This window comes from Conger conger, chromosome 8 (genome assembly GCF_963514075.1).
Source record: "Conger conger chromosome 8, fConCon1.1, whole genome shotgun sequence".
Lineage (NCBI taxonomy): Eukaryota > Metazoa > Chordata > Actinopteri > Anguilliformes > Congridae > Conger > Conger conger.
Genome location: NC_083767.1, coordinates 5,335,647 through 5,361,549, shown reverse-complemented (window position 1 = coordinate 5,361,549; position 25,903 = coordinate 5,335,647). Strand labels below are relative to the sequence as shown.

Genomic DNA, 25,903 nt, shown 5'->3' with positions numbered 1-25,903 from the left:
TGTCGCAGACAGCATGATACTTTGACTGGACTGCCAGATGAAACACTGAAGTTCATCGTAATGGATAGGCTATACTGCAGTGTTTAAAAGTTTTTTAAATATGAGCCGTTTGGCCTCTTGTGACCGTAGAGGCAACAGAACGGTCGTCGCCAAAGTATAAATGCAAAAAGTCTGGCGACACTTTAATTTCATTTTTCATTGCTTGATATTTCAAACAACATTTTCAACTATAATGGCTTATAATAACTGAAAACCTGTACACTGGGGTTAGGTTTAAAGAACACTTTAAATTCATACAGCAAAGCTGGCCATTAACCTTAACATTAGCTGTACGTGTGTAAAGAGAACACTATGTCTACTGTGGAAATAGGTTATTTGCAGATATAGCTTTTTGCAACAAAAAACAAAAAAACAATAAAAACAAGTCGATCTCAACAAGGATTTTAGTCTTATACTTCTATTACTTTTTTGTCTTTAATGAGACAGGGAGACAGTTTGACTCATTTCAAGAGTTGCCATTGGGTAAGAAAATTCGAACATGTCAAGCAAACAGAAACTTAAAACAAGTTAATATGTTCCAGGGGGCGACATGGCTCAGGCTGTAAGAGCAGTCGCCTGGCCGTCGGAGGGTTGCCGGTTCGATCCCCCGCCCGGGCTGTGTTGAAGTGTCCCTGAGCAAGACACCGAACCCCCAAATGCTCCTGACGAGCTGGTTGGCGCCTTGCACGGCAGCCAATCGCCGTTGGTGTGTGAGCGTGTGTGTGAATGAGAAGCATCAATTGTACAGTGCTTTGGATAAAGGCCAACCATTTACCATTTAAGATTTTCTTTTGCTTTCTTACAAAAACACTGAAACACTAAAAGTGTTTACTGGTTAAGTGTAAAGTGAGTGTTTTTGCAGTGTAATCACTGCAGCCATGGACACAGAGGGCACCACAGGGGGACACAGCGATATGAGCTCACCGGCCGATCTGGAGCTCACCCAAAGCAGTGAATATCACCACCCCCCATCCCTCATAGGCCCTGGCAGTCTCCTCTGTGCCCGCGGACTGCAAAAACACCCTATAACCCTCTGTACACGGCAAAGAATATCAGTCTTAGCAAGCGTTTTTAGTTTTGTAGTAAGACTTAAAGACTCTCAAGTACGAAATATAAGCTTGTTTAAAGTCACTGTTTGTTTTACAAGTGAAATGTTCTCATTCCACTACTCGTCTTGAAATGAGTCAAAACTGACAATATGCTTGCCAATATTAAGCAAGTCTTAAAATAAGTCAATCAACAGGTATTTTAGTACTGATAGTTTTTTTGCAGTGTAACGTGCCGGATGAAAATTGGTTGTGTAGCCTCCTGTAACAGCCTGTTTCATAACCACCAACTTCCCTCCCTTCCACCCTACCTGGAATTATAAAAATTGATCTTTAAAAAAAAAACACAGATCTGTGATCAATGGGGACCCTTCATTCTGTGAGCGAGACCTGGCAGAGCTCACCGGGAGGAGGACCAGGAGAGCGGAGTTATGTTCGTTTGCAGAAGCCGGGGAGATCGATGCTAACGACCGGGCCACTCGCGGCCCCGTCTTTCGGTTCATGTAAATGACTGACGTCCAATTAAGGCCCCGGTTAAAGAAGCTGCAGCGATTACAGTCTCCCGCGCGCATCGATTGCGGATGGGAGCCGCCGTCTCGCTACGTCGCTAAGCGCTAAGCCCATTTTTATCTCCCCGTTTGTTTATGTATCGCGCCCTGGCTAATGGCGCGGAGCTGACCTTTTTCCGGTCCTGTCCGACGGCACCGCGGGGTTGGCGGTGGGAACGCCGCGCGGCGTCATCGGGAGCGTTCCCGCACCTCCGCCGGCCTCCGCGTCCTTTTCCATGCATTATTTATGCAATAACAGAGGAGGAGGAGTGACTTAGCGCCGGATAATGTCACTGACGTGCTGTGTCCGCAGGTAGAGCACAGAGCAGGGACGGTGACATTATCTCACGGCAAATATCACTCCTTTATTACACTGCCTTTATTATTGCAATTATGCAACAGTTTTACCAACACTTTTCTAAATTCCCCCATTCTGATGGTTGACTGAAGCTCCTGACCCGTATCTACATGATTGTCCTGCATGCATTGCACTGCTGACACACGATTGGCTGATTAGATGATCGCATGAATAAGTAAATAAAGTGCTCACTGAGTGTATTTCCTTCACAATTCATAACTTCATTTCTGTAATTAAATGGAATATAATCTTCTACTCAGCAATACTGAAGCCATAAAGAATAAGCAATTCAGATTTGGAGGTAGCTCAACTTCTAGCTTAAAAAAATGGACAGCCCCAGTTTAAAACGTGAATTTCTGGACAGAGAAAGAATAATATTGTAAGCCTATGCATGGCTATTCCAAATATATAAGATAACGTGCGTTTGAGTCAGGGTGTGTGTTTAGGTCTGCATTCATGTACATTTGTGTGTGCTTGCAAATAAATTTGTGTCAGTGTGTGTGTGAGTGTGTGTGTGTGTCTCTGTGTAGGTGTGTGTGTCTGTGTGTGTGTGTGTGTGTGTGTGTGTGTGTGAGTGTGTGTGTCTGTGTGCGTGTGTGTGTGTGCATGTGCGTGTGCTTGTGTGCGTGTGTGTGTGTGTGTGTGTGCGACTGCTGCCCTAAGCTTACAGAGGAGGCATTCATCCCAGTGTGGAGTTGGATGTGAATCCCCATTCATACTCCCATATCAAAGGACAGCGGCAGCAGCCAGCGATTGAGGCGCGGGTAAACACGGCCGGAACTTGTGCTTACGTCCGTGACGCGCACACCTTCACATCAAATGTCAGACACGTCAAAACAAAATGGATCCTCGCACCTGCGTGGGGAAAAACGCGAAGCGTAGCCTTCACGTCTCAGCAGTCTGACGCGCTAACCGGCTGTTCGGGGGAGACGGGCCGGGAAGCCGAGGTCTGGCCGCTGACTGAGGGGGAGAGGGAACTCACTCCCCATCTCGGGTGTTACTGGGGGGACCCTCTGCACCTCGGGCGGGGGCAGGGAATGGGACCCCCGACCCAGAGGCCCAGGTAGGACCGCGCGGCCGGGGTCGCTCGGTGATAAACGGCACGTCTCGACACGCCCGCTTCTTTCAGACGGTCACGCTGCCCGCGCTGAGCCCTGACCTGTCAATCACGGGGGTATATGGGAGTGATAAGGGAAGCTGGTTCTGGGAACAATGCTCGAAGCCACTGTCAAAATGGCCGCTCATGTGAAGGACAAGGGAGCTACGTACGGCAACCGTGCTCCAGCTGATGAATTGAGGTGTGCTTTGTTAGGGTTGGAGTGAGAATCTACAGGATGTAGATCTCCAGGAAAAGGGTTGGGCAGCCCTGATATTCCCGGTCTGCCGTCAATAGTGAGATAGTCACCTCTCTTCCGATCAATACCAGCTCTCCTGCTGTACCATAAGCTCATACAGTAGTGTGTAAATGCATGTAGAAATTAGCCATAAATGAAAACGGTGTTATTGCTAAGCAGACAATAAGATAATTGTAATCCTGTCAAAACAATTGTAGAATAATGGACTGCTCAGTAGTTATCACTATGTATACAGGGCATCAGAAAAAAGTCAATTAGAAGCACACACAGGCAAACTCACACACACACACGCACACACAAGTCTGCATGCACGCACACACACCCCTTCGATTCATAGCTACATCCTCAGAGATAAACACATTATTATGACTCAGTGGTAGCATTCGTGGAGCTCTTGATTATTCAGCAGTAAGTAATCTACCTCACATAGCATACAAAGTGCTTGTTTCCCACAATGCTGCCCGTACAAAGATTATACTTTCCCACTCCTTTCATCTATGAATATTTCATAAAAGGCACACACTGGAAATGAAATAAAACTCCTGCAGCCACAGAAAATCTCTCACTGAGACTAAGAAAATGTGTGTGACCCACAGTATGATTGACAAAAACAAATACAGTTGAGGTCAATTACTTGTTTCAATTGCAATTTGCATTTAAATCAATCACACTGAAAGACAAGCTGAAATATTATTGGATATACTCAAAAACACATACATAAAAAATAAATTATCCAATAAAAGAGCAACAAGAAAGCATTTATCTTTGCACAGAAGGACACAACAGTGCTATAATCCAGAGTATTGACGAGCTGAACTCCACCATTAAAAGATTACGCTTTCCACAGTGACGGAGGGTCATGTAAGGAGACCGGAGTGAGTGTATGAAGTTCAGGCTTTATGACAGGGAAAGCGGTCCGCTCACAGACTACATCTACTGTGCAGATCCAGGTGATACCGGCTCCGGGAGTCGAGATGCCGTTTGATCGATACGCATTTCTCCAAATGCCCGAGGCGTACAGCTCTAAGTGGGATTAATGAGCTCGCCGGCTGCCTTTTGTGCGAAACGACTCCAGCATTCCAGTTTCATGAAACAAACCTTACATCTACCTATGCATTTCCATGGTAACACATCCAGGGTCCCACACCCCGCCACACAGCGAGATTACTTGCCCCGACGTCAGCCAAGTTACCCTGGCTGCGGGCTTAAATGCACGTCGAAGTCAAAACTTCTTCACGCCAAGAAATTAATATTAATAATAACAATCACTTTGAGAGAGAGACACCTCGCCTACTGTAAGAAGACAGATCTTGACCATCAATCTGAAGTTTTTAGTGTTCCTTTCAGAGTAAACATGACCTGAGTACCTTCCATATGTGCCAGTTATCACCATCGGTGTGTTTCAATATTTGCTACCCAAGCCCAAGGTGTGTTTTCTAACTTGGTGATTGGATGTTCAGGAACAGTGCTAGTGGCAGATCAGATATCTCATGCAGCAGAAGCCGCAATCAGAGCAACAATTTCCGTTAATGTAGCTTGATTAGCGAATGCACCACCATTTTGAATAATCTGTGCCCACTGGCATCCATTTTCCTTATCTATTATGCGCTTGCGTTCTTTTTATTCAAGTTCAATCATTTAAATAATGATGCAGATTTCAATGAAATGAAAACCAATTTAATCATCAAAAGCATTTATTTTTTCTGCTTGAAGTGGTAACTCACCCCATTAATCTCACTAGCTTTTTTGTTACCTTATCAACAGTAAAGTCACAGAATCTGTTCTTAACACCAGACGGATCTGTATCTTCACATCCCAACAAGCCACGTTTTGCAGTCATGAACATGAGAAAACAATAAACTAATAAAATTATAGATATTATACGGTAAAGTATATGAATATAGAGTATATATATATATATATATATGAAAAGGCAATTATCTGCCGATGGCTAATTCAGGTGATTAGTCTGATAATTCACTGATTGCTGAGGCAGAGGAACTGGACTCGGGCACGCTGAGGGTAATAATGGGACAGGGAGTTTTAAATGAATGGGAAACGGCTGACCCTTCTGCCACAAGGTGCAGTCTGCTCACCAGTGATGCGTAGGCTGCCCCAAGTGATTCCAATCCCTGCGATTCAACCGCCAATGCGGTCACTGGCTCCTTCGTTAAGGCCCATGGGTCCTTAGCTGAACGGGCTAACGTGCTCTACACGAGTGTAGCTTTGTGTGCAGGGCACCTGGAGACCACAGACCGACATCACCTGGCACATCAGGCATATTCTGTTAGTGACCAGCTGACTTAAACCTACAGTGTCACCAGAGGTGGAAAGAAAAAGTCCTGCCATGCGTTTCTTCCACCCACAAACTCAGCCAGCTGAGTTCACTCATTATAGTTCTACCTCCTGGTTGAATTGTAAGAATTGCGCTAATTAGCAAATCCAGGTGAATGGAACAAAATACCGGGGAGGACTTTTACTTTCTGAACCTGGATTTTACACCTCTGACAATCTTTGCATTCTCTTGTGGGGAGCATGTTTTTTTTATTTTTTATTGTTCAACCACATGAATGTGGACTCCTTATACGTAGGCCCACCCATGATGTTAAACCACTTGGCCACTGTAAATTGAAGGCAAGTGTTGATAGAAGGTAAAAAATGTATCCTGACTGCATATATTTCCAAACTCACAAGCGATGGTTGAGTGGGTGTCCTCCTACATCAGCCCAACAGGAATTCTACTTGCCTTTGGCAGTGTTTGAGTTCAATGTGTATTTTGTGCCAGAAAAAAAGAAATACCTTCAGTATCTCTTTTTTATTAAAATATTTGATGTTATTATTCCTGTGCTGGTGGAGGGGGGGAGAGCAGGGGGGCTGCACAATAATATAACGTGGCAATACAAATACAGACACAGGATATAGGACAGGATTTAGACTACTTTTTACATGTGCCTAATCTGTGGGCGCTGTGTGGCGCAGAAAGCAACACAAATAAAAATAAAAATAATTAGGTCACATGGTGTTTATGCTTCAGTGGAAGTCACCTAACAGAGGGGTCTCGGGGGGAGCGGTTTGGTCATCCCACAGCTCTTAATTAATGAATTACAGGGCTTGAATACACAGTTAATTCACAGGGGTTCTTGGGTCTTGGAGTTATATCACTGATTTAAGGTAAATAATAACAATTGTTATTGATTTAAGGTAAATAGTAAAAAAAAAATTAAAAATCAGAGGCGGTTTGAAGCCTAAAATGAATATTCAGCTTGGTCCATGTACACATCACATTCACTACAATCGCAGTGCAGCTTGCATGCAGCACTGTACACTTCTCTTAGCAGCAACCAACTGGCTTTCCAACAAGCTCCCCATTCAAGTATTAGCCGTACAATACACAGACCCATATAATCCCAGCCGTTTGGGGACATAATGCCAGGCTAGAGGCTCTCTGCAGATGACTTACCCTCCCTATTCCAGAGCTAATGCTAGCAGTGCAACTCTCGGCCTGTCAATTCTCCTGACGAACACTAGTCACGATGGCACTTCTTCAGAAACAACAGCGCAGTAGACCTTGTGGTGTCTAAAGACAGCAGTTGCTCATAACGGCTCAATTCGACATTGTCTTTCCAGAGCTTTTGTCTCTCCTCGTCAATCTTTAAAGGTTTTCTGGCAAAGAATATGTTATTATAAAATCAATGGACACATCATATCTAGGTCTTGAGATGATGTGTGAACAGGGTGCAGTAAATGTCTGTTTCAATGGCAAAACAATACAGTTTACCATACTAAAGTAAAGCAATAGAATTATATTATTTTAGCTTTCTTTTTTAATAAAACACGGAGCGAGCCGACCATTGACAGGCTGTTTCACAGTAATGTCTTGCCACGTTAGAGACAGTTGAAAGTTGCACTTCAGAAGGTGAACATTTGCACTGTCCTGCTGGCACCATTTGACACGCCAGCAACACAAAGCCATTGTTCCTTTGATCCACATGGCATGTTAGCTCCCTCCCGAGTCTCTCTTAACTTTATTTTCACACATCAGATGGTAAATGGACTGTATTTATATCAAGCTTTATCCAAAATAATGCCTCTCATTCACACACACATACACTGGCACACCAACAGTGAGAGGCTGCAGTCAGCCGTGGGAAGGCTGCTGGTTCGGTCCCCCGCCCCTGAGACCATTCCACACACCCAGGGCGGGGGATCAAACCAGCAACCTTCTGACTGGCCGACGACCACACTTACCTCCGGAGCTAATGCCCCCGATGGTGAAACCGGTTCACCGGTGGCAACCCGCACACACCAACTAATGAGGTTACCCGCTGCTTATGCGGCAGAGGAAGTCACCTAACACGGGGCTCTCAGGGGGCGAGATTTGGAGGGGGTCTCGGGTCTGAATTATGTCGCTGATTTAAGGTAAAATCACGGAGCTCTTTTGGACAAGAGTTGGAGACCCCATATCAACGTCAGGAAAGAATAATCAGTCAATCAGCTCACTATAAGTTTGGCGCTATGGCACTGTCACTCGTGAGACTGGGAATGATGAATAATCAGAGAGCGGTAAACACAATCAATTGCAGTTGGAAGGTCACTGCATGTCGTTAAGACATCGGAGGGCACAGTTTTATTTTCCTGTGGAATTGAACACTTGGCCATAATTGACTATAGCATTTACACCTACAGCTTCCTTGAGCTGAAGTGCTACTTGGTTTTCTGGGCTGCTTTTCTACTTTAAATTAACAACCAATTCAGTCAAAATGCATGTTCTCAAATATGACTCAACTGCCTTTTGATATTTTCTATATTTTGAAGGCCGGTGAACAATCTTTGAATTAAATTATTTTTTAAATTATTATATCTGTATGCACACAGCCTTAAAGTGAAAGCTGCCAATCTTCAGCACATGCTTAAGAAAATTAAGAATATCTAAAAACAATATAAATTTAGAATTCATGACGGCCACTACTAAGATGAAAGAATTACAAACTTTAGCACAGATCCGAGGAATCCTTCCACGTCTCTGTGTTTGATTACAGGGTCAGTGGAGACAGACAGAGTAGATGAGTCCGTGTCTGGGGGATATGTTTGGCTATTCCACCGGAGAGGAAAAAAAAAGAAGTTAATAGAAGCAGGCTTTTCCTCCACTTTATGCAGGCAATCAGGCCTTTATAGCAGTAAAACAGGAGATATGGATGTCGGGGCTTGGCAGTATATAGTGTGGGCTTGTTTACAGCTCTGAGGAAGCAGGTGCTGAGGCCAACCTATAAGTTCATGCAGTCAAAATAGAGCAGCACTTGGTGTGAGAAAGAATCTCGCACCTTTTTTTTTTTTTTCCTTTTTTTTTTTTTTTTTTTTTTAATCGAAAATGTGTTTATAAACCTCCAGGGACAGTTTATCACAAATTCATCCACTCAGCCCCGCCGATTGCAGTTTTAATGTCGAATCCTATATTTAAGCGCGCCGTTTGTCACGCGTTGGAACGGGGGAGTGTGTGTGGGGGGGAGGGGGGGGGGGGGGGCGGTGAATCATTACTGCACTTTGTCAGCACCGAAGTTAAAAGTGGATGCTGGTGTTTCTCAGTGGAGACACGCGGGCGAGAGGGTGCCATTGCCTACGGCCGAATGCTAATTCACTTTCTTAGCCTAATGAAAATAGCTTGAAACCTGAGATTGTGATAGGACCTGATAGAAGTGCTCTTTAGAAACTAAATAACAATTAAAAAGGAAAAAATAAACAACAAAATGACTCATAACTAATAAAAAAAACACCCCATATGTCAAATCAGTGTTGAACGTGATGGCAATGGTGCTACAGGGAGAATGTACTGTACATTGTGAAATACAAAAATGACAAAAAGTAGTAAAGCCATTCAAAATGATTCTCTGTAGACCTGGGTACAAATAGTATTTGTTTGGGTTTCAAAAACTTTTCTGCATTTGACTAAGCTTGCCTGGTGTATTGGAACAAATGAAATAATCCCAAAAGCACAAACCCCGCTCATCTGCTCCTCCTCACAGACTCAAATGCACCAGGCAAGATCAACAGAGGACAGAAACGTATTTGAATCCAAAACAAATAATATTAGGACCCCGTTCTGGTACTGAGTTTGCTGTGTATATGCCGTCATCGTGAGTAGACTTTATAATGACACTAATAAAACGCCTTCAACAGAAGCCTGTTCCCCAAGGTGCTCCCGTGAGTAAACTATGAGTAACTATGAGTTTCTCACGATGAGTAAAGCCTTGCTTCTGCGATGCAGCTGATGTCACATTGAGGGCCAGTTGTAAAGTAGGGCCAAAGAATGAGCAATATCACAACACACACACACACACACACACACACACACTGCACATTATAACAGCAGTAATAATAATAGCACAGGTCCATTAAAGCAATGAAAATTACCGCGGATAAATCCAACTCCGTAGAAATAATCCACGCGATTCACGCCTCCCGTTAAGGTCAAAAGAAGAAGAAAGGCTTCGGAAAAAGCAACACGTCTATTAACAAACGGTGGAGAGCAACAGTATGTCCACTCAATTTAGCATCGGTTGAAATTCAGTCTATCGCCTGCGTGGGTTTATTTGTCAATTATAATGATTTAGGCCTGGCCCATAGTGGTGTAGGTGTGCTGATCTAGGCTTGTGTTTCCCTGTCCATATCTTGCCTATCCACCTAGAACCAGAACTCTTACACTGAAATACTTTCCATTTTTGCCTTGTGCCTTGGATTCAATCACAATTTGGCTTACCTATTTTTGGTGATGGCCAAACTGTGTTTGTCATCAAAGAAAAGCAGCAATGCATGCACTTAATCACGTGCCAAAGTTAAGTACAAATGCTAATGTACTTACTGTATTTGTTATCTCACACCTTAAAGGGTTAAAAAACCAAACATTAATTCGAAAGACCATTGGCATCACTATTTGTTGTTCCTCAAAAGGTCCGTTTTTCAAATTGCAGTGTTTTTTCCCCCCTTCTTCTTCTTCTTCTTCTTCTTCTTCTATTGTTCGACTCTGGCCCCAGAAACACCCATCTCTGGTGACTGGGCAAAGCCCAATTATCTGCAGTAACAGACCTACCTATAAACCCAGAAAATCTGAGCCCATGTTATCTTAAGCACACTGGTAATTCCTTAGCGAATCAGCCGAATCGCAATCCGCATTGTTCAGTTTATCCAGTGCGCTAGCGATTAAACCATGCTAATGCTTTATTCATTAAACCAGCCTGCAAAGGTAATCCCAACACCTCTCACTACCAGGACTCCACCACATTTATTCCAGTACGATGATATTTAACATACTCAATTTCCCATGTAGTGGATATTACGGCTGTCACTACACTTTACAGCAAATCCAAAATATTAAATAAGTACTACAAGAAAGCTAGTAAGTACTGCAAGTAAGCAAGCAAGTAAACAAATAAAATAAATTACTATTATTGAATGAATAAATAAACAAAAAACACATATAATCCTGACTTTGTATTGCAATAGAGAATCTTCTGAAGGGCATGAGGTCAAAGTTCACGAGTCTTGAGATGGAAATAGCGAAATCAGGCCTAAACAATCAATCAGGCTTTTTTTACTGACCGCTTGTCCTAGAATATCTTTCCCAGTGATACACAACAACATGGCATTTATTTGGGGTGAGGGTCACTGCATTTAACCCTGAAAAGCCTGTGCATTGTGTTTAATGGGCTCCCTGGGGATTCTCAGTTCAGGCTTATACCACGTTTTTCCCTGATCTGGGATCAGCTCCGCGGTCCCCTGGAAGCGCCTGAAAGGATATCGACTGACAATTGACTTGTTTTGACGGCCTGCTTCCGTCAAATTCCCGGAACGTTTCAGAGCAACAAATCTGTGAATAGCGGAATACTACCTGTCATGTTATGTTGATACGTACATAAGCAAAGAATGAAGCAAAATAAAAAGGACACAATGATGCAGCTGTCTGCCTCCAATTCAGCCAATGTGGAGCTAAATGGGAAAAGAATGGTTTTGACTGATGGGACAATATCACGGGGAGGGGGGTTATTGCTTTGCATTCAGATGAAAAGGGGAAATGGAGTTGATAATCACAGAGTACAGGGACACCAGCAGTGCCCATGGAGTAGGCAACTTCAATCTAATGCCTTCAGGACAGTGAACTCTCCCATCGCGAATATCAGTGCTTCTGCTGCCTCGCAGTGAGGCTTGGCTCAGTCGGTTTGTGTTATTTATATCAGAGAGAATACCAAAACAGCCATTTGCCTTGTTAATGCACACACGTTAGCGCTTTCAAAGTACCTGTGGTATTATCTAAAATGAGATTGGCCTAATCTTTTTTTTTTTTCCTCCTCGCTGTTCTTCTTCCACGTGGAAAACAAAACAAAAATTTAAATAAAAGCCAGGATCAGGAGGGTTCATTTATGGAATATATTATATTTTATCACCGCGGCAAGTTTAGTGATGGTTCCTTTTGGATATGTTGCATAGTATTGATTTTGTGGGCCCATTAAAAAAAATTTTTCCATGAATGCACTGCAAAATAAATAAATGAATGTGGCTTACATTTGTTTTTCTTATGAATTAAAAATGGGAATGTCTCATTTTTTTGTAAATACCTTGCCTAAAAGCATCTTACTGTAGCTTCAGAGACAGTGCCACAGAACTCCCACAACTTGAAAATCGGCTGCATTGTCATGCAATATAATTCATCCCATCCAAATGCAGGGTAACCAGGGCGTAATCACAAATGTCAGGCATTGTAATCCACAAACACGTCGGCTCCGGCTCATCTTGTGAGCCCGCGAAGAAAAGCCACTTCGTTTCTCATTCTCTGCTAAATTCATGCGACGGAGAATAGAGAAGACTCCATTGACTGAAATTTGCATGTTTAGCGTTGTCTGGCTCTTCTGCTCATACATCACGATGAGCGTTTTCGATTGTGCAGTAAGCAAGTGTTCGGCAGGTATGCTCACAGTGGCTAAACAGTTGTAAGGCATTGCAGTAAGTCATTTAGCCAACAGCCTCTACTCCTATCTTTACACGTTTCCCTTCTTCTCCTGCCTTTCCAAGGGAAAGAAAAGACAAACGGATGAAAAATTCCATCGCCAGAGAAACATTTCTAACTCCCTATTCCCCTGCCTATCACTAAAAAGAGAGGGTATGAACTGATCCTGTTCCAACTTTATCAATACACACGGCGAGTCATTAATCGCACATTTTCTGCACTATTTTACGTTTGACCATTTGGGTGCCTTCATGTCGGGAACAAATCTCGTTTGTGGGACTGGTCAGGTGGGCATCAACCGTCAGTATCAATCTCGGAAAATATTAGTAAAGAATTTGTGCCCATCTATAGAACATATACAGCAGGCTGGAAGGGGCGCTCAGGTCACAAGCCTTGAGGTAGAGATGTAGATGCATTAATGGGCCTCTCCGTGCTCGAAGCAGAGGGCAATCTAGTTGTCAATCTACCACAGCCTGTCCTCGCAAGGAGTAATCGTGCTAATTGTGAGCTGCGGGGGGCAAAATTAGACTTCTTACTGGGTCACGGGCCGCTGATTTATAGACATTTATACGGCCGGTTGGGCTGTACAAACTCCTGTAAGTGCGTTTTCAGTGTTTCTGTTGAGTGCCTATGCCAGAGCTGGTCTAAAATGAGAGATGTGTGCAGAATAATTAACATCAGGAGTCTGTGCACTTCAACAGAATGAGCCGTCAGTCGTGTTGAGTCATAGTAGCGTTTTCGGCAGACCTGGGTCAAATACGTAATCATTTTGGATTCAAATGCTTTTCTATGCTTAAGCTGAGTTTGCCTGGTGTATTATAACCTATGAAACACTCTCAAAAAGCACTGCCTGCTGGTCCTCTTGGTTGGCGCAATTGCACCAGGAAAGATCAATCGAGCACAGAAAAGTCCCAAAAAAATTACATATTTCACAGGTTTGATTTTAAGCATACAGGAAATAGACTTGTATAACTGTTGTCAATTGAATGCAAAATAAATGATAATAATCATCATGTTATGGGGCATTTTCTGATGCTTACATAGCAATAGAACAAAAATGTAGCAATGTGGAAATGCAATGGCATTTGCAATGGCATTTGGTCCAACAATATGTCTTTTTTCCTATCCAGGATCATCCACAGGCAACAAACAGCAAGACTTCCAAAGTCTTGTTTTGAACTTTAATGCGCTTTTATTCTGAAAAAAAAAACACTCCCACCGGTTCCACCGCAGACTTCCTTCCAAGTCTCAGGCGCCATTTTGTTTTTTTGTTTTTTATTAAAGGAAACACCACCCCCACCACTTTCAACAAACCGTTTATATCTGAGAGAATAAAGGGTTTGCTTCTGCAAGGCAGACAGAAAGACTGATTTGCCGTTGTCTGAAAGGATACAGCTGACCTTTGATATGATCACAAAAATAAGTTAATTCTAACAAAATTAAATAATCAAAGAAGAGTTGCATAAGAAAAGCTGAGCTCAGCAAAGGCAAATTTCTCATCGATGGTTTCCTCGACAGTAAACCTAGATTCCTTTTCTCCCTCTCGTCCGAGACCTAAGGGTAAAATATGTTTTTAAATTGCACTTTGCCTTAAGGCTCATTTTCTCCCCATATTGATTTTCCTATTCTAACTTGTTATATCCTTTTGTTATCTATCAGGTATTTATACGCTGAACACAAGATGCAAGACGCCAGGTCGCAGAGCATACGGCTGGCCCTGTGCTAGGTGTCATTTCCTGTCAGTGTGTACAAGATGGTTGGTGGGGCTCACAGGCAGAGATGCTGCCACCATTCACATCACAAGATCACCTTGAACCAGTGTCTTCCTGCAGTCAGGCTCAAACCAAACGGCAGTGTAAATAAATAAGGAGTAACCGGTGGAGCCACTGGAATTGCTGGAGTTTTCCCCGCTCTCTTCCCGTCGATACGCGGTCCAGATGAGGCCAGAATGCACCGGAGCGCCGGCAGAATTCCGCTCGGAATTCTCAGCGCACACATGCGGAGCGCTGCGTACTTTTTGTTCTAAAAATACACACCCTACCAGCGGGGCACTGCCAGCCAGATCCTATCCGGAGGGTAGGACAATTATTTATCACGCCACCTCCCCCCCGCCCCCCTCAAACACGCTCGCACCCGTGCGCGGTGAGAGGTGCACGTCCTGACGCCCGCCCTGCTCTCTCTCCGCCAGCCCTGCTCTCTCTCCGCCCGCCGTCTAACGGCGGTGATTTACATGACAGGGTCTCGCAGACGAACCCGGAGCCACGGCACTTGTTTAATAAAACAATACGGCTAAATAAATTAATAACCAGCCGTGCCTAAGAATGTCAGGAATGCTTTCCGGGGCTGAAATTCTCCCCGTGTCGACACCTGGCAGCGGGGTGCACTTAGGGCCGAGTGATTTCTGATGTCTTGTGCGAGCGGTGTGGCCCGCTAAGTCGGCAGAGCGGACAAGGGGAAATGCGCTCCGACGCGGCCAGGCTTTTATCCGCCAGTCCCGAGGACGGAACCAGGAGCACACGAGCAGATGCAATTCCCCCCGGCGATGTTAAACTCTTTGATAGCGTTTGTATGCTGCCGTAAGCCGGTGGTGCGTCAGGGACGCTGGGACCAGCACAAGCTCCGCCAGCTATAGCCCTGCTTCAGGGGGCTCATCTCCAGGCCTCTCCTTCTCACACCGTCTCTGTCTGTAGACCCCTGCAGCAGGCCAGGCTGCAGTCTCTGCCTGTAGACCCCTGCAGCAGGCCAGGCTGCAGTCTCTGCCTGTAGACCCCTGCAGCACGCCAGGCTGCAGTCTCTGCCTGTAGACCCCTGCAGCAGGCCAGGCTGCAGTCTCTGCCTGTAGACCCCTGCAGCAGGCCAGGCTGCAGTCTCTGCCTGTGGACCTGGAGCAGGCCAGGCTGCAGTCTCTGCCTGTAGACCCCTGCAGCAGGCCAGGCTGCAGTCTCTGCCTGTGGACCTGGAGCAGGCCAGGCTGCAGTCTCTGCCTGTGGACCTGGAGCAGGCCAGGCTGCAGTCTCTGCCTGTAGACCCCTGCAGCAGGCCAGGCTGCAGTCTCTGCCTGTAGACCCCTGCAGCAGGCCAGGCTGCAGTCTCTGCCTGTAGACCCCTGGAACACGCCAGGCTGCAGTCTCTGCCTGTAGACCCCTGGAGCACACCTGGTGCGGTAGCTCCGTCAAACCCAGGGAGAATTAGCGCTGATTTACCATCACTGGTTGGTCTATTAATACATTTGTTTTTTTGTTTCTTTCGACAATCTGTGAACTACATTTATCACAGAAGGAGTAAGCAGGATTTGGATAGGTACCTTGACTTTTGTAAACATTGGTACCAATTTGATCTTTTTTTACAGAAATATCTCCCAGATTATTATTATTATTATTATTATTATTATTACTACCAAACACACAATTTGCATTAGTGATGGTTTTAAAATGTATTTTCACAGAGTAGGCCTTGCTCTCATGCCAATCTCATGTTAGCTGGACTAAGAATCATATTTTATCCTGTCTCTTTAAATCTGCTCCCTGATGTAGATCCCCTACTGGTGGGCTGTATTATCAGAAATAATTAACATCTGCGGTTGTATATGTCTCCCTAGCTGGCTCTGGCTGCTTACAGTTTGGAGACCTCAACCAAAATAAGCCCATCACAGAGTACTCGCGTCTCGTCAACACAAGCCATTCCCCCTCAAACACAGAGTCCCTGGGAAATCTGGGGTTACTGGGATGTGCAACTATCCTCAGTTTGGGATTTTGACAAAACACAAATAAAACCTCTGTGGATTGCAGCTTTTGGTTTTCACTCGGTTCATGCTGAGTTCATAATTGCGTTTGCATGAGAACCACGCTTCTGTTGCTCAATGCGGTCTGCCCAGACCGTGTCCCCCTGGTCCACACACCAAGGTAAGTGCTAAAACAGGAGGAAAAATACCAGCATGCATTTCTGCCTCACCACAACAGTCCAGAGTAAAAACAGACTTGTATGTCTAGACCTGTATATATCTGTACAAGACTGTGCACCATGTCAGTATATCATATTTTCTTCCTTATACTTCACATATTCACAATTTTTTTATATTGTGTACAGTATTTTGAATTTGTATTGCTGAGGATTTCCGTCTCCTGCAAGCAGCTGATTGATCTGCTAGCTAAGGTCAGTCAGAGAATGTGTGTGTTATTCACCGCACATTATAGCTGGATACCTGGATACGCATAACATCTCAATACACGTGCAAACGCACTATGTCTGATGGTATCCCTACAGAGCTGGGTTTGAAGACTGTGCACAGATGGTGGGTGTTGGGTGTTGAGAATGGATCATGGACCAGGGGGTGGTTGAGATGCAAATTTATCACAAACAAAGGGTATATTTTCTCAAACAATTAGCATACTCCAATCAGACATAATATTGTCGGTTGGGACCACAAACCGGACCGGTAAAAATAATTTGAAGACCAGGCATTCCGGTCAAAACCGGGCAATTGGCAACCTTTGTCTCATGTTTCCCCTCATATTATGAACAAAAAGCTATTTTTTAAATTGGAAGTGGCAGTTTCTTTTCATGAACCAACTGATGATTTGAAATGGTAAATTACTGGGGACTGCTGAGGGGCTTTCCGGCTAAAATAACTGATCGGTGCGTTACCCTTCAGGGCCGTGACTGTGTGTCTCCTGGGGCTCTGGAGAAAGAACAGAGGACGGGCTGCTTGCACTGGGCTTGGCTCGCTAGGAACTGTCAACCTTCACCAGTGAAACAGCCGCCAATTCAATCGCTCAAAATGTCCTCCGCTTGCATTAAAGAGGGGACGAGAAGCCAGGCAGATAGAATGCAAAATATGTACATACAGAATAAATCAGATCCACTCAATATCAACTTAAAATGTGAAATTGCATCAGATAGCTCTGGGGCCTGCCACCCTGGAGAGCCACGGGCTGAGCTGCGTTTCGTTTTCACTTTAAAATCAGCACTCCGTTCAGACCCAGCAAACCAGGCCAAATGAGTACCTGTGTAACTGCTTTAAGTGCCGAGTAACAACAGAAACAGCATGGCCGGTAGCTGTCCAAGACCAGGGTCAGAGACCCCACAGTTAACGATTATCCTCCTCTAAGAAATATTGGATATTTTTGTTTTTTTTGTAAGATGAATGCGATCTACTGTATACAGTGGATAAGCCATGTTTGACAGAAGATGCTTTCTGAAATGTTCTTCGACCGTTTCTGCACACTATAGCGGCCAGCATGAATCATCTTCCACCGCGTCCTCTGGTTTTTAAACAAACTGCAAGCGCTGAAGGATTACAGCCTGGGCCCAGCCCAGAGGAACAGACCAGCTGTCTCCTGCCATACCCAGTCGCACATACAGCACACGGTAAACGGTAAATGGACCACACGCTAAATGGTAAATGGACTGCTTTTATATAGAGCCCTTCCCAGCAACTATGGCTGCAACAAGGCGCTTTACAATTAATGCCTCTCACTCACCCATTCACACACTGACAAAGTGATGGCAAAAGGCTGCCGGGCGAGGCACCTACCAGCTCATCAGGAGCAATCGGGGGTTAGGCGCCTTACTCAGGGACACTTTGACACGCCCAGGGCGAGGGATCGAGCTCTCTGCCAGATGACCGCTCTACCTTCCTGAGCTAATGTGGCCCCACTGTACGCTGTGCACATCCACTGCCTCGGTCTGAAGCCACAGACTGGTGCGCTAGTGTCATTTTCACCAACAGTATTGAGGAAATGACAGTGATGAATATGTGCAAAGTAAAAATAATAAAAAAACATGGTACATCAACTTACTATGTACCATGTTCTGTCAGAACATAGAGGCCTTGACAACTGGGTTTACTTCAGCTAAGATTAAGACTAAAGAAATTTAACGTCAGGCTAGAACAGCAATACAGTGGCATCCTGAAAGTTGACAATATAATCCATAATCACAGACTCCTTCAAAATAATGTGCACTGTACTGTACATTCAGCGCACAGACTGTTGGGGGGAAATAATGCCGCAAAGGCAAAAAAAGAAACACACAAACCCCTCATTTGCATGTGCACCCAGCTAACCTTAAATAATGGCCGCTTCGCTTTTTTAATTAGAGCATTCTGTCGGCTCAGCAGAGTGGCCGTGGTCTGTGTAACCGTGGTGATAAGGCAGGTTCGTAGGTGAGGGAGGAAGGCGTCCTGTGCGGGTTAAGTCCGGGACAGACAGTGCGTCGTTTCGCTGAGATCGAGCGGAGTGTGCACATTCCCCGTCCTGATTTCTAAAGAGACGCGGTCTTATTGAATTGTGAAAGCCCCGTACTACCGACTGGGTGTCTAATTGATTTTAATTGTTCATGCCAAGGCAATCAGGGATGTGCAGGGAGTGAACTAGCTCCCGTTTGCCAGCAGTCGTGTTTATTCATGCTAATGCTCGCCTCGGGTTAAACAACGCTATACGCCCAGTAACACATTAGTTTAACACTCAAAGTTGCTTTTGCAGCACGGGCCAATGCATTTCCATGTAGATGCATATACTCAGCCAAAGTAACGTAAACATAGCCGAGTTCCTCGTGGGCTTGGAGGGAAAAAAGCCCATCAAATGTTCAAATCCCTTTTCCCATTCACTGCCTGGGAATCTGCCTCGACGTTATGCAAAACGCAAGCTGATTGGCTGCTGTGTCTCCATGGTCCTTTGCTCTTGAGCACAGGGATCAAATCGCTGAGTTTCATCCAAGCCCAACCCCACGATAAAAATGAAAAATAAAAGAAATAACCGAACTGGAAAGCGCCCCAGTAATTCAACAGAAAACACACAAAAGGTCTCGTGTTCTCTCAGAACATTACATTACATATGTTAACCTAAATGGCCGCAATGATGATATCACTTACTGTTGGTAGAACACACGTTAAACAACCAAATAGACCAGTGTTACAGCGATTCAGACCTGGGTCAATTACATCATTGTTTTGGATTAAAAGATTCTGTGCTTGATTGACCTTGCCTACTGCTATTGAGCCAACCAAAAGGACCGGAAGATGGGTTTGCACCGAGAGTATTTCATGGGTTCCATAGGCCAGACAAGCTCAGTAAAGCATAGTAAATCATTTTAATCCAAAACTATTACGTACAGTATTTGACCCAGGTGTGCAGAGATAACCAGAATGCAGAAGGCAGAGACGTACTGTGCATGAGGGGGCTATAATGCTGTGTGGCTATTGTCCAGTTAGCGTCAGAACCATGCATGAATCACATTGATGATTGAATTATTGAAATAAGCATTCATCCATCACGGTGAAAAACGCATGACAGCTAATACAACTACAGAGGCTTGGCAAGACCACCCTCTCTTGTTTATACGATCGCTCACACCCCCTCCCCCCCCCCCCACCCCCACCACCACCAAAAACAGTTTGATGTCTCGATAAAGTTCGATGACTCGCAGCAAAATGAGAACGAATGACTTACAATCTTCGGGGAGCGGATCCACTTAGTCATTCCCACAATCCAATAGGAGCAGGCACACAGGCCCAAGGTCACCTGCTCCTGTCAGGGTTATTCCGTCTAATGAGGAATCAGAGGGGAACGCGCAGGTTCGGGGACCGCTCCGGGAGTAGCCTTGGGTCCCGTCGTTCGGTGACTCGCACCTCGCGGTCGCCCAGGTGATGAGCGGATCCCGGCGACGGGAACGTTTGCCGCGCACGAGAAGCGCCAGCAGCAGGGATAAAGGAAACATCTCCGGCCGACGGAGAAAGATCCCGCGCTTTTATCATTTCAAGGAGAGTCACTTTATTCCGGGATGAATCAGAAGTTTCCGGAAAACTCACGCGCCAGGTGTGTCTAACTCCACTTCGTCCTCGTGACAGAACTACCCCAGGGAGGCAAACACGCTTTGTGTGGATGAGGATATGAGCTGTAATCAGGGCGGTTTTACTGAAAGGCATGCCAGCCATTTTGAGGGAGAAGACTCAGAAATCTATGAAAAAATTTTGTTCATTTGGGGGGGGGGGGAATCAACAATTATAAATTTGTTTTGTTGCTTAGTGCCGTCTTGATAGATTTATTTTCCTCCAGTGCGTCAACGTTGGACTGGCTTTCATTACCAACCTTTGTCAGGAAGAAATTGAAACCTCAGCAAGGCTTTAAAGCTGTTGGGAAGATACAGTCTTACTGAACAGCAAATTATATTTCACCAGGGATAGCGAAAAAAAAAAAAAAGAAAATCATAATTTGCAGCTTGTTTACGTGGTACTCAGCCTTTGTTGTGACAATCTTGCGCTATCACTTAGCAATGGCCTGATTATGTCATAGAAAAGAATTTCATAAACCATAATTATAGACCTTTTTCTCTCAGGGGGGAAAACAGGTACGGTAATGAGACCACTTTGAAGACACAGGAGCGGCTGAAACTCTCAGTAAAAGGCAAAGAAAGGAAAAGGAAAAATTCACAGAAATAAGGAGTACATTTTCTTTTTTCCAATTGTTCCTATACCGAGCCCATGATCATTCAGGTTTTATGTCTTGTCTCACACCCAGAAAATTTGTACATCTGTGCTGCCATCAGTAACTCAAAGCCCCATCTAGTGATGCCTGATATCAAACAAGCAAATGGTCTTCAAGTACAATCTTCAGTCGGGGCGGGCTGAAGACCGTACCGCCGCAGCCCGGACTGGGAAGGGAGAAATCTTCTCCCGGGGACAAATCCATGATAGCCTTCACCAAGAATTCAGTGCATGACAGTAAAAGTCACAATCCCCTTTCCCAGCCAAAATGGCTAAGCCCACGACATAAAGCATTGGTCCCGCGAGAGGGTGCAGCCCACCCACTCAGCCAGCCTTCTCCACCCTGCCCCCGACCTCCATTAAAACATCATCTCCAAGGATATCGTAAATTATCTGCCCTCCTTGGTGCAGTGTCAACGGTAATTCATGGCGATATGGTAAACTGTGTGTGTGTGTGTGTGTGTGTGTGTGCGTGTGTGTGTGTGTGTGTGTGTGAGTGGGTGCGTGTGTGTGCTTGGGGGATAGAACTTGCATAATTGAGGATATTTCAAAGGGACACTTTGAGAAGCTTTACGTTCATGGCATTGCTTCCATGACCTATTTTTCCAATGAGATGATTGCCTCCGATGCAAAGGTATATCAGCTATAGTCAGATATTGTCTTGGGCTTACCTTCCTCTTGTGTACATTAAGTCACATAACACCTACACTATTTCCAAAATTATCTTTTTTTCTCCTATGCTGGGAAAAGTAGAAAAATCAGGGAAATTATGTCTCACTACAGAGAAACCATGACTGAAGTAGGCTGCAAGAATTAGCTCATTAATTTTAGTGAGCATCGTCCTGCTGACTGATAACGGTAGTTCTGTCACTAAAATGTAGCTGTGCTTCATACCAAACATCTAAAAAAAAATACACCCTTTACCATGACTGGTAAATTACTTATCAAGTAGAAAAGTCAGTTTTAGTTTTTTTTACGAAACCGCACACTAGCCAGGAAGTATAAAAATACATTTTGCATCTTCTGTTTTCTCCCATCCAGAGGACAGACTCACAAAAATCACAAAAAATGTTATTGGAATGCTACTGAATGCCGACATATAAATGAATGAGAAACACTCGAGTGTTTTGCTAATTTCAGTGTTCGGACATCCAGTATTTGTGTTGCAAACCATTATCACTAAAACAAAATGTTATTACTTCAGAGGAAACAATAAAAACAAACCAACACAAGGGCAAAGAAAATAAAGAACAAATACCATTGCGTTAGTACATTTAAAAATAACTCATCCTGTCACCTTATTGTACTGTAACTGGCTCATTAGTTTAGTTCTGCCATTTCCCTTGAGAACAGCCGTAATTTCATCTGAGAAGACTGAGAATACCATTGTTTCTTGCAACCATATTTCATCTGAGCTTCATATAAAAACAACAGAGTACGAATACTGCAACAATAAACAAAATTCAAATCAATGAACTTTGTCCCAGCTAGCTCTTTTTTTTTCAGATGCCATTTGATTAAAAGCTGAATCCAATACCTACTGTACGTTCTCTGCAGCATGAAGCACATTATTAGCATAGAAACTGGATGCCATAATGCTAACATTTATTCCACAATCAACTGACACATATGCATGCATTCAATCAGCTTGGACTGTACATCCACATAAACAGACTGCACATCAAATACATACTATCTTATATGATATGTGCTGTACAGGAAAGTTTAATGAAAATATTAATGCAATATAGATACCCCTGATACACAGAGAAATTAGGTAAGAACAAAAATGGGAGGAGTTTTGATAATTAGAAGCAGTTCTCCAACTGTTGTGAGATGACATCATTGTTTATTTTTAATTTATTTATTTTTTTAACTGCCCTTGCAATACCACAGCTTGCCCAATGGGAAAAAAAAAAAAAGTTCTGGAAGAGTTCCCTCCCCAAGCTCCCTACTAATGCTGGGGTATCAGGTGTAATGGGTTAAGGAAAATGGCTAAACTTTGGCCTCCGAAAATGGCAAGACATTGTCACAGGCAAAAATAAATAAATTAATAAAAACCTGAAAACTAGCTTTAGTATTCCTTCATACTCTACCAACCAAACTCAAACGCTTAGACAAACTAAAATAGTGAATGTAAATCTACTTGAAACCACACCACCCATATTACAACATAGAACAATGTGAATACGTTTCGGGTATTTTTTTTTTTTTTTTTTTTGGGGGGGGGGGGGGGGGGGGTATTCGGTTGTGGGTGGCTGTCATAATCCAAAATATATGTATTTAAAGACACCATCTAATCGGTGTTTTGAATGATATGAAAAAAACAGCCATTGATGAACATTTGTGCGTCTTTCAAACACATAGCAAATAAGATTCTCCTTCAAAGTAATCTGAGGAAACTCACGCAGCACAGCCAAAGTAATGCAATTACAGCATTAAGAGTCTGCCTCTTAAAACACAATGCAAGTACAACTCCAAACGCTACTTACTACACACCCAGTTAGACGGTTTCAATTGCCTCGGAAACTGAAATTTAATAACAAAGAGGAAACTATAAGTAATCAATTCAATTGCATGCTTGAAAACATCACACGTATTCTCTGAGACGGTTAATTTGTTCACTTCATAAAATGCAGCGTAATTTGCTACTTACTGAGATATCCAGATCAAAATCTCTGTGGAAATCCAGAGGAGTCTTATCTTTCGTCTCCCGAGTCAGAAACAGCTGTACGTCCTTATTCCAGACACAGGCCCCAAATAAGCTGCAAGAGAAAATATATCACAGGCACATCAGCTCTATTAATTTATCGGGGGTTCCCCAAAAAGTGGAATTGCCTCAGTGAAGAACAAAAACAATATATATACGAGCGTTGCTATCCTCAAGGAGAGTTGGTACCTACTCTCTCTCTCTTGCTGTCGGTGGAGACAATGCGAGCGGTAATGAGAAAGAGAGAAAAGTGAGAGCGCTAAGCCTTCTTTGGAGAGATAGCGCTGCTGTCAAATTGTACCACACACTACTGCCGGCAGCGGAAGGAGAGCGAGAGACAGGGCGAACGATAGGGAGAGAGAGGGAGAGCTACCGCGCCAGAGACATGAGATGAGATGCTTTCACAGAGAGTACCTGCATTTCCTTAACGAGCCACTTGATGGCCGGCTGGAAAAGCATGTTGTTTTTTTTACCCCCACCTCCCAACGACACAGACGCCCGTCCGCGATTAAAAAGAGGGGCGATAGTTGTTTTCGGATGACTGTGCCAAGATTCAATCCATTACATATAGATTAGCAACGCTGATAAAACGTATTCCGCGTTCAGCTCACTGAAACGTGACCGGTTGAACGCTGGTATTTTGGCACAAATTCAACTTGCAAAACTAGCTTGAATTCGGCGCACCTGTGTAGAGATAATGCGAAGGAAGAATACGATTAGTAGGGAATATGTGCCTTTAATTGAATTTAAGGACATAGACATCATGCTGGTGTTGCTTGGTGGTAATCTAGGTCGAATGAAAAAAAAGAAAAAGAGGGGAAACATTTGCGTAATCACCCTTTATAAGTATGAAGATATTAAAAGCAATACAATGTTACTTAATTCAGGCGGTTTTATTTAGACTATTTTAGATCCTTTTTTATATTCTGATTGCTCCGTGGACGCCACATGAGCGAAAATAGATGTATTTGCAACCTGGTAAAGACTGTCAAAATGACATAATGGCATAAAAACAAAACGAACACAAAACGGTTATCAGACAAGGAATTGCTATATAGAGCAGTTTAAAGTGTTTAAATATTCATGAAGGCATGCAGCAGCCTACCATTGCTACTCAAGTTTTGATTACTGTGGGCAGTCATATAGATATGAAAACTACATTATTCATGAGCAATTATATAAAATAGGCTACATACAATGTTAAGAAACCTAACAATTAAGACTGACACGTTTTTGTAGTTATATTTATACAGTATCTGTAAGTAAATTGCTGAACCACAATACCAAGTGTTGTTTTGGCAATCATGTCCTACAAAGGTAAGTTCAATACAATGGTAATGAGAGGTGGAGGTAGGTGCTGGATGTGAAATACTTGTCTAAAATAGGTCTATATGCAAATATTTAGAAACAACAGTCCAGGACAATGACATACTGGAGCTATCTAAATGCATACGCTAACATCGCTGTTGCTAGTTCAATGCCATTTCTCTCCTGCAGGGAGAAGTGGTATAATCCAAAGTATTTATTAAATCTACATTTTCAATGGGAATTTCTGTAATACCAGTTCCTGTTTATACATCCAGGATAATAATAATAATAATAATAATAATAATAATAATAATAATAATAATAAGTTAGTAGTGAATAAAGCAGGTTCTATATCTTTTGTACACAGCACAGTGCCTGGTCTACAATAGTTCAAGTAAAATAACTGAAATTGGCGGGCTCCACTGCTTTTCAGGAAAAGGAGACGGTCTTTACCTCTTCCATTCATTTTCAGCCACGAGGCGTCCACACACAAAGGCAGAGAGCATCCGTTCCCACCCAGGCATGTTCAGGACACTGCAGTCCTGATGCCCCAGTCCATGGGGTACATTAGACACCAGGTCAATATAACCTCTGTGTCCACAGCCTGGTGGCCGTGTCGATATGCGGAAGCTGCACTCTAAAAACTGGGCCTGACCTTTCGGAGATGCCTTCTGAGTGCCATCCCAAAGGATCATGGTACATACAGTCCTCCACCATAGAACAATAACCGCATCTACAAGCTCAAACCAGCCCATAGCAACTTAAGTGTATGTTTTTAAGGTATAAACATGGGTTTGGAAGCCCATGCATGCCCAAGCAAATAGTAAAATATGTGTCACAAATTACATTGAGACTTTATACAACATGGCAATGCCATGGCATTGAAGGTAATTTAACAATTTAGCTTTTTGTTATTAGTGCTGTAGTTGGCTCAATGTGGTAATTGATCTACATATACCGACAGTATTACAGAAAGGGTTACAGTTGTAGCATTGTCCCCTTTCCACAAAACACACACCAAGTAGGAAAACTGCCTTCTGACACTCAACATTAGTGGGTCAC

General features: G+C 43.7%; 1 protein-coding gene across 1 annotated transcript in view; it reads right to left on the bottom strand.

The window, feature by feature from the left end:
- The window catches only part of LOC133135222 (receptor-type tyrosine-protein phosphatase delta-like), a 452,453-nt gene extending 428,599 nt beyond the window's left edge, over positions 1-23,854 (bottom strand). Inside the window, exons 1-3 of the mRNA XM_061252069.1 lie at positions 23,727-23,854; positions 23,480-23,588; positions 23,323-23,352 (exon numbers count right to left, since the gene is read on the bottom strand). The gene's annotated coding sequence lies outside the window, so the exon portion shown is untranslated. The remainder of the gene's footprint in view (positions 1-23,322; positions 23,353-23,479; positions 23,589-23,726) is intronic.
- Positions 23,855-25,903: the final 2,049 nt, after the last annotated feature.